The 15227-nt window shown below is 43.3% G+C and overlaps 2 long non-coding RNA genes across 2 annotated transcripts; one reads left to right on the forward strand and one right to left on the reverse strand.

Moving 5' to 3' along the window:
- The first annotated feature begins 385 nt into the window (after positions 1-385).
- On the forward strand, positions 386-7880 carry LOC309514419. The gene is made up of 2 exons (XR_014211982.1): positions 386-3442; positions 3568-7880. It is a non-coding gene; the product is annotated as an uncharacterized lncRNA (long non-coding RNA).
- On the reverse strand, positions 5201-8852 carry LOC309514420. Its single transcript, XR_014211983.1, has 2 exons — positions 8799-8852; positions 5201-5323 (listed from the first exon to the last, which is right to left on the reverse strand). It is a non-coding gene; the product is annotated as an uncharacterized lncRNA (long non-coding RNA).
- Positions 8853-15227: the final 6375 nt, after the last annotated feature.

Raw genomic sequence — 15227 nt, forward strand, 5'->3', positions numbered from 1 at the left:
TGTGGGTTCCAATGGAGCCAGGGCGCCATCTTGGATTTTCGGATGCAACTTTAGCTGGAGCTAAAACGGTAGGGTCTCGCTTCTGTTGATTACCCTTTGTGATTATTTTGATGACGTTGCTGGTTATTTTGGTCGCAGCCCACTTGGATGTGCTCCCAAACATGTCCCACTGAAATGAACCAAAGTTGTGCAGGAGCATGGATGCATGCTACTGCCGCAGATTTCAATGGGTCGTGTGCAAGAGCCTTTTCTGCTGGGCTGGGCCTTTTTGTTAGACTTAATTTGCTCCCCCCCCCTCTTATTTATCAATCCTAGAATAGTAGTGCATCCTAGATGCAAATCTGAGGTTAGCACATAAATTTAATGGGGAGGGAGGGAGTATTAGTAAAGTTCTGTTACAGACAAATGGGGGGGGGGAGACAAGGTACCAAAAATATTAAATTGTCCCCAACCCCTCTCCCTAAACTGGAGCATGCTTTATTTCTTATAATCAATCTCAATGGTTTTATAAAATGATTGACCCTTAAGTTATTTAATTTAATTCCTCCTCACCTCACTCAAAATAATGAAACCAAAAAAACCCCAGTGAGGGATACCTTTTTAATTATTATTATTATGGCACATAAGAGCCTTCATAATATAACTTATTTATTTAACTTATTCAGCATCTACTGCAGGTGCCCTTGTATAGTTTATATTTTTATTTTTTTTATGAAATCAACTTAAAGCACTACAACTTATTTGCTGTCAGAACAACAGAGTGATGATTTTTTCTTTTTCCTTTTCTCTTTTTGGACAAGCAAGGAATATTTTGTCTAAACCATGCATTCAGGAACAACAGGGGATTTTTTAAAGAAAAAAAAAAACCAAGACACTGCAACACTTTGCCTGAACTTTGTGGCTTTTTAAAAACTTAAGCTGGGGGAAAAATATAAAATAACAACAAGCAAAAAATACTAATAATAATAATAAACAAATAAAAAAAACCTAAAAAGAGAGAAACCCTTAAAGTAGCTGCTTCCAAGAATGAACTTTGTGTGTGTGTGTAAAAAAAATTAAAAATTAAAAGGATTAAAAAAAAACTGAAAAAGGAAAAAAAAAACTTTCTATTTCTAGTGAGAACCAAAGAGGCTACCTCACTGACTTTTTCCATTTGTAATTTTAATCGTGTTGATGATACCAAAGATACCAAAGATTTCTTTCTCTGTGCGGTCTGCATTTTGCTTGTGCTCTTTATAGTTTTAACTTTTCCTCCTTTACATCCAGTATGTACAGCTGCAACTCAGATGCCCTGTCCTCTGTCCCGACAAACACCGTTATCAGAGGGAACTGCTAATTCTGACAAAGTCATTTTCTGTGTTTTATCCTTCTGCCACCCCCTCTTCCCCCTGCCCCAGTCCCTACCCACTGCCTCCAAAAAAACTGAGACCCACGGCTTGATCTCAGGCACACTTGCCTTCTTACAGCAAGAATGATCCACATGCGGAAAAGAGAGGGGTGTTGTAGCTGATGGAATTGCCCAGCAATTTTTGCATCATGATGCTCACGCTTGCTACACTGAAGGATGGCAGCATGCATCCCTTTCTAGAATGAATCAGAAAGATGTACAAAATCTAGCATCGCGCTCTCTGGAGCGGACTCTCCAAGTACCCCTGTTTTCCAGGGACAGTCCCTGATTTACAGAAGCCGTCCCAGTTTCTGAATGTCCCGCATTTTCCTTAGGACACCCCGTTTTCATCGGATAAATGTTGGAGGGTATGGAGTTACGTGACCTCCAAGCCAAGGAGATAAGCTGCTACAGAATCTTTAGAAGACATCTGAAAGTAGCCCTGTATAGGGAAGATTTAAAAAAAAAAAGTTTTATTATGTTTTTATATATGTTGGAAGCCGCCCAGAGTGGCTGGGGCAACACAGTCAGATGGGCGAGGGTATAAATAGTAAAATTATTATTGTGGAATAGGACTTCCCTGTTTTCATCAGAGAAATTTTGGGTGGAATGCTGGAGTGGCCTTAGCCAACTGAATGGGAATGTGAGTCCCTTTCTGGAATCTAGTTAAGTTTACTAGATCTAGTTGCCCATGACTATAACTTGATTGGGACTATGGCCTGGGACCGATGGGGAAAGACAGTCGCTTGGTGCTAGGACTCAGGCTATGCACCCAGAAGGGCGCAGGTTCAACCACTGCCATCGCCCGTTAAAATTAAATAATGTATCGCTGCTGAAGGAAGCAGGAGATACACTACAACTATTACTGTGGATTACAATTGATGGGTAACAGCTGGTAGCAGCTTAACTCCTGAGAGAATGCAGCTCTTGAAGATCAAAAATGTTGCCTGCTACTAGCTAGCTAGCTGGACCGGACCAATGGTCTGACACAGCATAATTTAGCTTGGTTTGTTCACAGACATGCAGCAAGTGCACCAGTTTTAAGGGGACTCACTTGAGGGGAGCATTCAGACTCTGTGTAAGACTGTGATTATAGATTCCCATCCTTGGATGTAGGTTCCACTGAGAACAATGCAATCTCCAAGCAGGCGTGTTTAGGATCCGGGTCAAAGAGATGAATGTGCTAAGCGTACCAAATCATACCCTTAAAGCAGGCTTTGCCTAACCCAACATCCTCCCAATGTTTTGGACTACGATTCCCATCATCCCCAGATGGCTGGGAATGATGGGAATTGTAGTCCGAAACATTGGGAGGGTGGGCAGGTTAGTGAAGGGTGCCCTAAAGTATACCCTTCCTTGGAAGTAAATCCAACTAACACCAGTGGTGCTTACTTCAGAGCAACTGTGGCTGGACCATCAACCTATGCATTTTATTACCTTCAGTTTGCCCAGTGTTCTTCCGGCTTGTGGCTATTTGGAGGTGGAGCTCCAGCCATGTGGGCTTCTCTGTATACACAAGCTTCCAGGGTTCACCTTCAGCAGCACCTCCATGTTTCACCTTCAGCAGAAGCTCAGCAAGGCACCTCTTTGAATGCAAGGAACGGCCCAATTCACTGAAGAGCTTGATTCTCATGCAAGCTTCTGCACAAGGATCAGGGTAGATGTGTTTGAGATCAAGCTGTGGGATCTACAAAGTAAAGAAGGCAAATGTGTTGAACATGAGTCATATTTTATTGCTATTCTTGTTGTTCCTAGGAAATTACCTCAGCCGTTGTTGTTTCTCCTTCTGCTATCTGCTAAATACTTGTTGGAAATATCTGAGGGACTTCACCCAAGATTTGTTGACACCGTTTGATTCTGCCATACTCAGGTTGTCTGTGTGTCTTAGTTTACAATACATAATCATTTATTTCAGAACGGTCCTCTACTAGAAATCCAGTTTAAAGGGATAAGAAAAGAGAGTAAACAAAAAAACCACAAATATACATCTTTTGATTATTATTATTTTTTAAAAAAAGCAAACCACAGGCAGATTAAATCAGTATATTTTACTCAGTGGTAGAACATCTGCTTTGCATACAGAAGGCTCAAGGTTCAATCCAAGGCATCTCCTTGGGGAGTTCCCTGCCTCCTGAAAACCTCGAGCTGATGTGCTGCCAGTCGATGTAAACACTTCCAAGGTAAATGGAGCAATGACCTGACTCAGTATAAGGCAACTTCCTGTATGCCAAAATATTCAAAAGACCTTGTGAAATTTGCTTTCAGAAGTTCCTCACAAACTCTGAGGAGAACTTGCTTCCAGGTTCTTCCTGGGCTCGGAATTCCATAAAAATGACGCAGGAGAAGACCCTTTCCTAGCCATCACCAATTTGGCCTCCCCAAAAAGAACATCTGAAGCAGGAACTCACTGTCCCAGGGGAAAACAACAACTGCTTCTTGGAATACTGCTTAAACCAGCTCTATTCTGCCATTTCCCAGCTTAAAAATTTGCAAAGCTCATCTTACCTATTCCCAGATTTTGTTTAACAATCAACCCCACCCTGGAAACAATAGCCCTGTGAGGCAAAAAGGGGTGGGGTGGGGGGAGCCATGGCTGTTTATAATAGTATATAAATATATAGTGCAGATAAGACCTAGGTTTTATTATTATTATTGTTGTTGTTGTTGTTGTTGTTGTTGCCTATTTCTAAGAAAGATCCAAGGCATCTTACAGAGATTAAAATATACAAAAAGTAAAATGAGACAATATTGTACACAAATGTAATTAATAATCATAACAGTGGTTCCTCTCCCATCTTCCACTTTGCTTTTTTCCAACAAGGTTTTAGCAGATCAACAAAGATTTTTTGACGTGCAAACTGTGCCCTTTGTCAGTTCAACACAATGAAACCCCAATCCTGTCACAGATTCCTTTTTGCCTTCACACCCTTCCTTTCCCCTCCTTCCTCCCATCCCCTCCATATGACGTACTTCACCCCCCTCCCACCGCCACCAATTTCTTGACTCCTATTGTGTAAAGTTTTATACATTGCGTATGGCGATATGCCTTCAACATAGAGCTATAATAATTCTCAGGATGCCTTCCATGTGTGGAAGACAATGATTGATCCTTTGTGTTGAGCCCTTCCCGGCCAGGTCCTCCGTCGACCTCTCGCCCTGCAAGGGAACGTCGAAGGAAGTCCCAGAGCCTGGACACAGAAAATGATGCAAAATTGGCAGGGCCCTTTGATGGCAAACCACATTTCCTATCAGACTCATGCTTCACGTGCAAAGTGTGAACTTACCACAGGATGAGTGCCTTGCTTGAACCAAAGCAACGATTTTGCCAGTCTAGACCTCTCTGTGCTTTTTTTTTAATTCTTCCTGTGAATACCTCAGCGTCAACTGGGCCGCCATATTGTAACTGGTGGGCTTATTGTACTGTGGTGCTTTGCAATGCAACCCTGCAAAGAACATGACTTGTAATAATAATACCAAAGGTTCTTTCCTTTTCTTCTTCTTCTTCTTCTTCTGCTTCTCCTTCTCCTTCTCCTTTCCCCTCCTTCTCTTCCTCTCCTCTCTCTTTCTTCATGGTTCCAAAGCTTTAAAATATAACCATGGGCATGTTGGCAACGCAGACCGCTCAATTCCTTACCGAATTTTCTCAGATATACCTCATAGATGATAGTGTTTAGAGTAATGTTATTATAGCGTATGTAATAAATTATTCACTTGTTTCATTTTGGTAACTGTGATTTAAAAGAAATAAAAAAAAGCTTTATACGTTTTAGGTTGTGCTTTTGTAATAGACAGGAAAAAAAGGTGCGCTTAAAGTTGTATGTCCGTCTTTCTTCCCTTTGGATTTTTATTTATTCTGGATTGGGAAAAGTTGCAGAATGAGCCCAAAGTTTACAGTTTTTCATATTTTGCTGAAGAAACAATCTGTGTTAATTTGCTCTGTTGAAGAAGAAAAAAAAAGTATGATTTATTTTCTACATTTGTGCTACTTGGTCTGAACAATTAATTGTTCTGTGTTAACGGTGTAGTATTATAATTAGCAACTGCTATAATTTCAGTGCTATAATTTTGATGCATGAGGCAAAAGAAAAAAACTTAGCAGTGTAATGCATTGTGGTTCTTAATAGCAATTTCTTTTTCATTTGGAAATAGATGTTTCCCTTTCATTTGATGAAATTTATTTATGCATGAGAGCCTGTTATCCGTTAGCGGTTGTGAAACAGTTTGTGTATACATTGCATTTAGACTGTGAAAAATGTGCACAGTTCTGTCTCATACAGTTGAAATATTGGTTTGCAAAGTGAAGGTATTTCCGTTCTAATATGCATTTAGATCAGTGCACATTGGGGAGAGAGAAAAAACCCACACCTAGTCCAAATTAGATTCAAATTATAATGTTAACAAGAAAGATTGGCCAGTTGGCAGTTCCCTGTTTCTAAGACGAATGTCACTTATATGTGGGTACTTTGACACCTCTTAATTGGAAATATGAGTCAGCTGTGCATTGTTTTCCAATACAAAAGGAGTTCCTTTGGCTTTATGGTTAAAAAGTAAAATAAAATAAATCTCCAGCAATACATGAAATATTATAGCAAATTTATATAGCGATTCTGAGAAGATGAAGAAGAAAGAGCAGCAATTTCCCCCTTAGCTCTGCTGGTAATGAACACCATACAGATGGTCCAGTGCTTTATTTCTCTTGGGGTGTATACAAGGTGGTCAACGTTTGGCATGCGCCAAACCCCACCGGAATTAGCAGGGTCTGTTCAAGTCTTGTTGTCTGCTGTGATTGACAACAGGCTCTTTTGGTAGTTCAGCCTTTTAAAAAAAATTCAATAAAAAACCACACACCCAACACGGTTATAATAGCTACTCATCTACCTTGCCTATGCAACTGTATTTCACTTTTCAAGTGTGTCCAAAGGGTGTTTGTCCGTTTTGTTTTGTACCTCACCCCCCAAAAAAAGAGAAAGAAAGAAAATGGGGACAACATTCTTTACAGGACAAAGTAGGGTGCCACGGCTTATATTTACGAAGGTATATTTTGGAGACAGGTCAAGAATGCTGTGCACTCCATTCTGACTCGATGCTTTCAGAAGCATTTTGCTAAGGAGGGTGGGCAGCAATAGATTTTGGTCCTTGGTTGGGGCACCTTCGCGGATTCCAACCATGAACGCAAAAACTGGACACCCACAAGATCTGGTCCAGCATTTTGGAACCAACCTCAAAGGCAGGGTAGACCTTGGGCCTGCCATTATCAGATGTCAAACACAGGTTCTTGCATCTGTCTCAGCCAGCTCCTTGCAAGAGTGCTTTGCAGAATCCTTGTGGTTTAACAAGAATGATGGGGAGCACTCTCAGGCTATGAGGGGAATTCCTTTTGGCCCAATCCCAGCAGCACACTCTCCTGTCAAGGGTAGTACACAATACTTGAACCAGCCTTGACCAAATTAAAACAAAACCAAAACCATAGTATGTGGCAGAACTGGCTTGCCTTTAGCACACCGGATCTCCTTTGGGTTCGTTACTGGTCCCATTTGCAAACTTTCTGCCTCAACCCATCCACCCGGCCACACCATAAAGCCAAAAAAACTGCTAAGTACACTTTACTATGTTTAGGAGAGTGCCACTTAGGAAATAGGCCGTGTGTGGGAAACGGCAGTCTGCTATACAAGACGACGTCCAACATTAACATCCGTAGTGTGTTTCTATGTCTTTTGTCATTAAGAATATATTGGACGTGTGCTTTACATTAGTGCAAAGGAACATATTTTTTATTTGGCCTTATAAAAGTAGATTGTGATAAACGAAAGCTTTGTACTATAGTCTGTTTATTTTTGTTTTCCTATTTATCTGCCAAAGATGGTACTGGATACAAGGATTTTAAATAGGTTTTTTTGTAAGACAGTTAATGATTGTAATAGTGTTTAAAAAGAAAAAGGAAAAAAAACTTCCCAAAAGCTTTATATGTTCTTCCGCAATAAGCCGAACCAAATATCTGTTTCAAGTGAATTCCAGTCATGCTAACAGATTCACAAACCATAGTTACCCGAAATGCAGCCGTTTGTTGTAATGTTTGCATAACACTCAAATGCATTTATTTTATTTTTTTCTTTCGATCCAAAGGAAATAAGGGGTATGTGAGAGAATGGCAATGCCAGCTGCTGTTTCGCCAAACAGCGGGTGGTCCAGGTTACTAAGTTTTGCCAAGAATACTTGTAATTTAAGGTATATTTTATAATGCCATTATATGTCTTGGGTTTTCGTTTTCGTTGGTTTTTTTTGTTGTTTTGTTTTTCTTTCGTGAAGGTGATATGTTAAATCGAGTGTTCCAGACAAATAAAAGTAGCTACAGAATGAATGTTATTTTATTATTAAATGGTTTTTACTCAATTATTTGTGCCAACAGACATCCTTTACCTTAATAACAAATTACTGTATATGTGTCAAAGTCTTAATTTATAGTTCTTGATGTGAAAATAAAGAGAAAAACACGTATGGTTTGTCAAAGTTGAATAAATGAAGAATGCCTACTCTTTTTTATTTTTTATTTTACTTTACTTTTATTTTGTTGCATCCCCTTGCACAAGACGCACCTTGTGCCATGGGCAAAAGGGAGGAATTGCCTGAAACACTGCATAGCCTCTGCCAATCATGGTAGACACTGAGTTATGCCCAAATGTTGTTAGTGGTTAAGAGCAGTAGACTCGTAATCTGGTGAACCGGGTTTGCTTCCCCGCTCCTCCACATGCAGCTGCTGGGTGACCTTGGGCTAGTCACACTTCTCTGAAGTCTCTCAGCCCCACTCACCTCACAGAGTGTTTGTTGTGGGGGAGGAAGAAGGGAAAGGAGAATGTTAGCCGCTTTGAGACTCCTTCGGGTAGTGATAAAGTGGGATATCAAATCCAAACTCTTCTTAGAAAGCTACAAAGCTGAGCTGGTGGGAATGAACATAGACCTGCATTCAGGCAACATTACTTCCTATTGAAGCCAGTGGAATGGAAATTACATCAGGACTAACTCGACCCAACTGATTTCAATAGGAATTAAGTTCAGCTAACTTGGTTTGGATGCAACCCACAATTCTACAGTGGACCCTATAGTTACATACCACTATGGATACGTAATTTTCGAAATGTACTAAGTGTATTGTGTAGCTTTTGACCTTCCTCACAAGTTCCCAATCCAAGATTCTCTAGAAAGAAAGACTGTTAAATCAGTAAGTCCAACAGGTGTGTGTGTGTGTGTGTGAGAGAGAGAGAGAGAGAGAGAGAGAGAGAGAGAGAGAGAGAATAAAAGGGCAACCGCTTCAGAGAATCCAAATATAACTGGGATAGTTATCTTTTAAGAGTTGAGCGAAACCATCCAATGTAGACACAATTCTCCCCCCCCCCAATAAAAGTGTTTTAGTTACCTAGAAGAGAGTTGAAGGCTTTCTGACAATGGATTCCGTTGACCTTCATTTTACTTTGAATGGAAAAGTCCAGTATTTGTCTCTCGAGTGGCCTCACGCAGAGTAGAACAGATGCAATTGCATCAACAAACAAGGGAAAGCACTTAGGAGTGAACTTTCCCTTTGTGTCTCAGAGCTGCTGCTTCTTTTAAAAGGGGAAAAAAAAGTTAAAGCGTTTAGAGAAGCCATTTCCTCTGTTATCAACTGAAATGGAAAAACAGCGCGTGCACACAAATACATACACAGGACCTTAAGTCCATTTCCCTTTGACTTTAGATGCAAGTGGTCTCAGGACTGACAGTGGCTCATACTAACCTGCTGAAGCAATATTTAAAGCCATGATTCCCAAGTGGTGTGCCAGGGTACACAAGCAGGCCATGAGAAATAAATTAATTGAATAATAAAAAGTCCCCCCCCCAATCAACCCCAAAGTACCCACCCAGAGACACAATTGTGTTCTGTGCTCCTGGCTGGCTGTTCTTCATTATTCTGGGCTTGCGCCTTGAAAGGTGGTTCCAGTTTCAACTAAGAAGACTCCTTGCATGTGGCGTGGGATGAGATCAGTTTGCTCAGAAGCAGCCATAGAGGACGACTTGTGTAAACCTGGTCCGGTGGGGCAGGGCTCCAGCCAGGTGCTTTGGTTACAGGAGCAGAAGATTTGGCCCATTGGTGAATCTGAACAATGCTGAGCACCAGGATTGTCTCTGTTGGTGCAGTTGCATGATGCTGACCTCTCAACTGCCTCATCCCCCGCCCCCTTCCGCCTGGTAAACAGCAACAGCCCATTTGCGTGTTCAGACCTTTAAACCTCCCCCTTAAATTAATTCAGACAAGACTCAAATTTTGGTTTGGTTTTTGGCAGAATTTAGGCCACAACTTTATTGATTACTGCACGTGAGTGGCTGCATAGGCTCTGGTTCGACTAGCTCCCTGCACCGTTGCAGGTAGCACTGACCCAGGGCACCAGTGTAGGTCAGCCTAGGGTGAATACCCGGATAGGCGGAAAGCTGGGAACAGGCTATGTCCGCCACCCAGATGTCCCCCTGGACTCTGGCACGGGCACAACCCCCTCACAGGGTTGAGCAAAACATCGAGCCCCTGGATTCCTTTAACGGAATACCCTTCACATAGGGATGGCAAGAGCGTTCTCCCATCCCTATCACCTGAACCAGAGCCTATCTGCAACCTTACAAGTTGTGACGATTTGCTACGCAGCAGGTGAAACCCAAATGGCACAGCCAATCAGCCAAGTGGGGAAATTCCTGCCGTGCCCGGCCCAACGACAGATGACACACGACAGCATAGCAAGGTCATTTGCACAATGCCCTAAAAGTAGGGAGAGCTGGGCAGGTGTTCTGAATGCACGCACCGAAAGAGGAAGCTCTGGGTCATGTGCATGGGTATATATAGGTCCCTAGATCTGTTTAGGCTGCGTCCCATTGGCCTCATAAAACCTGCATCAAGGGACTACCAATTGGGTGTTGTGGCTATCCAATCGTACCCACCCACAACACAGGGTTTGGTTGCCAGGTCTCACCGCAACACGTGCCCTCTTTAAGGGAGGACCCGATCTGCTGGGAAGCTAACATAGCAACTCCACCTCAGCTGGGCAACCATTCTGCATGTCTTCCCCTAAAGGTTTGCTCCATCTTCTGTGTCCCCATTTTTGGAGTGGCGTTTCCTCTTCTTCTGGCAACGCACAAGTGACATTCAACCAGTCCAGCAACCAAAAGGACCCATCTGTGTTGCCCTTGCGTTTGTGAGTTCAGTTTTGTAGACTTTGGATACTTCCAGAGCCTATATTTCGCTTGACCTGGTGTTAAGCAGCACAGACCGCGGAGATGGATGGCAGTTCAGCCGGCTGCAACCAATTGTCACTTCTGACTCTGAGCCACTTGACTAAATCTAAGAAACCACTTCATATTTTTCTGGAGTGGGTGACTGGAGCAAACCAAATGGCCATTAAGAGGATCTGAAGTGGCAATTAACTGATGGGATCAATTCACTGTATTAATTACCCAGCCCTGCATTGTGCGGCTTGATTGACAACATCCTTTCTGAACATTTCCATTCATTCCAACAACCACCCCACTGGGAACAATATTAGGCCTGGTTTATACATGCAGCAGGATAAGGTGATAATTTGGGAGGGAAGGGGGGTAGAGTGGAATGTACTATTCCAGACTGCAGGTGTTACTTGTATTGCTGTCTTACGGACACAAACAAAAACTCTAATGTATTGTTTTTTAAGCATATACTGGAGAAATGTTGCAGGCCAGGGTGCTTGCCCCACTTTGCTAGGCACAGGAAGTTTGTGTGTATTTTATAACACAGCAAAGCATTCCATAATGTGACTTGTACTCTGAAGCAGTAGACTCCATTCTACCAGCTTTGGCTTTCCAGATGGTGTTAAAAAGATAAAGGGACCCCCGACCATTAGGTCCAGTCGCGGATGACTCTGGGGTTGCGGCACTCATCTCGCTTTATTGGCCGAGGGAGCCAGCATACAGCTTCCAGGTCATGTAGCCAGCATGAGTAAGCCACTTCTGGCGAACCAGAGCAGCGCACGGAAATGCCGTTTACCTTCCCGCCAGAGCGGTACATATTTATCTACTTGCACTTTGACATGCTTTCAAACTGCTAGGTGGGCAGGAGCAGGGACCGAGCAACGGGAGCTCACCCTGTCGCGGGGATTTGAACCACCGACCTTCCGATCGGCAAGTCCTAGGCTCAGTGGTTTAGACCACAGCACCACCCACATCCCCCAGATGGTGTTAGTTAGACTATAACTCCCACCATCTCTAACCAGTAGCAGTGCTGGCTGCTGGACTCAGAGGTGGAGTCCAACAATGTCTGAAGGACCACAGGATCCCCAGCCCAGATCTAGAGTTGTCCGGGCTGATTAGCAGCCCATTCAAGACTGACAAAAGGAATCGCTTCTTCACACTCAAGAAGCAATTCATTTATTGCACTGACTGGCTTCGCTAGCTTTTAAAGAGGCCAATTTATCCGCCAACCTCTCATCCAAGAAAGCTAAACGGAGCCCCCAGATTTAAGGCAAACTGCTTTTATTTTATTTTACTTGTTTACGTTAAGGCATCTCTGTGCCACCCTTCCATTTAACAAAACTTCCAGTCGCCAGAGCAATATCAAATAAAAACAAACATAAATTAAGCACAGAAGAGCAGTAAAAAAAAACAAAAACTAAGCGGAATTAATAAAAAAACAAACAAGCCAGCAGAATCAATAAAGCGCAGAGGCAGAGGCACACACACTCACATTAAAGCCAGCTTAGTTGGTAGAGGTTCTGATTTGCCTGCAGAAGGTTTCGGATCTAATTCCTGGCATCTCCAGGGACTGGCAGAGTCTCTTGTCTGCCAATGAGTGTGGGCAATAATGAGCATAAAAATATGAGAAAACACTGTTGAATCAAGTCAGGTGCCCATCTAGTCCAGCATCCTGCTCTCACAGGACTAACCAGATTGTTGTTGTCGTCGTTAAAATTTGTATACAATGGTACCTCGGGCTACAGACGCTTCAGGTTACAGACTCCGCTAACCCAGAAACAGTACCTCGGGTTAAGAACTTTACCTCAGGATGAGAACAGAAATCAAGCGGTGGCAGCGGGAGGCCCCATTAGCTAAAGTGGTACCTCAGGTTAAGAACAGTTTCAGGTTAAGAACGGACCTCCAGAACAAATTATGTTCTTAACCTGAGGTACCACTGTACTTCCCTATACCTGTAGATCTCAGGGAGGTTCACAACCATATTTGTTTATTATTTATTTATTGAATTTATTGAATTTATATACCGCCCTATACTCGGGGGGGGGGGGCTCAGCGCGGTTCACAAAACAAAATCAAGATATAAAACCACAAAATACATAATAAAAATAAAAAGAACAACCCAATAGCTTCCCACACACAAAACACATTTTAAAAGGGCATAGGATGTAAATTAGATTAACCAAAGGCCTAGTAATAAAGGAACGTTTTTGCCTGGCGCCTAAAGGTACATAATGAAGGCGCCAGGCAAATTTCCCTGGGGAGAGCATTCCACAGACGGGGAGCCACCGCAGGGAAGGCCCTGTTCTCGTGTTGCCGCCCTCCGGACCTCACAAGGAGGAGGCAAACGAAGGAGGGCCTCAGAAGATAATCTTAGGGTCTGGGTAGGTTCATATGGAAAGATAAAAAACACAAAATACACAAGAAACTGGGATGAACCCCCCTTTCCCCAAAACAATAGCCATACAGTGGTACCTCGGGTTACAGACACTTCAGGTTACAGACTCTGCTAACCCAGAAATAGTACCTTGGGTTAAGAACTTTGCTTCAGGATGAGAACAGAAATCACACAGCGGCAGTGGGAGGCCCCATTAGCTAAAGTGGTACCTCAGGTTTCAGATTAAGAATGGACCTCCGGAAAGAATTAAGTCCATAACCCGAGGTACCACTGTACTTTGATAGTACAAAGATGTCTTTTGCGCTCAAAACAGAAGCAATACAATTGACTTGAGTAGGACAAGAGCCCATGGGAAACCTGTAGGCAGAAGCTGAGTGCAGTAGCACTCTTCCCCGCCCTGCAATTCCCAGCAGCAGGCACTTACAGAGACTTACTACCTCCAACAGAAGAGGCAGGACGTAGCCATTGTGGCTGGTAGCCATTCTCATCTTCCAACTAGATGAACAAATGTCCTGTCTCTGCGTCCTCTGTTTCTAAATAAAAGGGCCTTTGCTAGCTGTGTGGAGAAGACATCAAATCCGGCTTCAGATGAGCGAACCGTTTTGGGATTGTGTCCTCATCCTCAGGGGAGTCCCGGGTTCCAAAAGCAGCCCCATGGAGACTGAACATGCAGGAATCTCAGCTAAGGTATCCATGGCAGATGGCCGTCCAACTTCTACTTAATAACTTCCAAGGAAGGAGAGTATCGTAATACACACCTTAGCAGGCAGAGGCGCTGCTTGTTGTTACAAGTCAGGCAACAAAATGAGTGGCATTCAACTATGTTTTAGTCAGGGTTAATGGTGCTGGAGGAGACTCTTGAGAGTCCCATGGACTGCAAGAAGATCAAACCTATCCATTCTGAAGGAAATCAGCCCTGAGTGCTCACTGGAAGGACAGATCCTGAAGCTGAGGCTCCAATACTTTGGCCACCTCGTGAGAAGAGAAGACTCCCTGGAAAAGACCCTGATGTTAGGAAAGATTGAGGGCACAAGGAGAAGGGGACGACGGAGGACAAGATGGTTGGACCGTGTTCTCGAAGCTACCAGCATGAGTTTGACCAAACTGGGAGGCGGTGGAAGACAGGAGTGCCTGCCGTGCTCTGGTCCATGGGGTCACGAAGAGTCGGACACGACTAAACAACTAAACAACAAGAGGACTAAGGTTATCAGACGTCCCCGTTTCCAGGGGACAGTCCCCAGATTTACACATCAGTCCCCTGACAAAATCCATCTATTTACTAGGAAGTTGAAGTGTCCCCGGATTCGTTGAAAAAAATCTGGTAACCTTAGAGTAGACCCACTGACATTAATGAACATGACGAAGGGCTCGTCCAATCTAACACTTGTCATCTGATTTTTGGACACGGGTCTGAGAGCTTTTTCTGTCATTCTGCTACTTTCCCCGGGAAAACTCACTGTTTACCGCTAAAGTGGAACAAACAAACATCCACAGAAAACATCTGTGTATCTGGTAACAACAGCACACTGTGAAGAGCTGCACTTTTTTTCTCCAGAGCATGAGTGGGGGTGGGAGGTCGGGGAATGTGCAGCCACCCTACACAAAATATATTATCTTCTTTGCCAGCAGGGAGACAAGAGATTGGACAGGAAATCTTTCTAGGATGTTTATAGGCTTCTTTAGATTGGTTGTCATTATAAACCACTTAGGACGAAGACTTTGGAGTCTAATTAGTCTCCCCACAATGTATGTATTTAAAAGCCGATGGATGTGAAACGCTTTTTGTGTGATTATTTCCACACGCCCCGGATGATTTAAGCTCCACTCATGGAGAGCTTCAGTAAAGGAAGCAGGATCTGTGACAGAAGATCCAACATTTCCCAAGCTCTGCAGGTCTAAACACCTGTCAGGGATGGATGGCAAGGAGGTACTGGGTGGAACTCGGAGGGGGGGGAATAAATACACCCGAAATTCTGCAGCCAATTCAGGTAGCAAAATTAGGGAGGCAATTTCACCAAACATGCTCCAGGAGAGGACTGGATTTCTCCCAACTGTCGAATCCTTAGCAATTCCAAGTGGACTGAGATAACCAAACAACCTTTTAGGCTTCATGGGCTAAATCCTGATTAGCATCCAAATTTGGCAGGTAGACGGGGCTGCCCACCAGTCAATCCTCTGGTGTCACAATGCTCAAAATGGCGGCCTAGT

The sequence above is a fragment of the Podarcis vaucheri genome (assembly GCF_965113315.1).
Source record: "Podarcis vaucheri genome assembly, chromosome: 11".
Classification (NCBI taxonomy): domain Eukaryota; kingdom Metazoa; phylum Chordata; class Lepidosauria; order Squamata; family Lacertidae; genus Podarcis; species Podarcis vaucheri.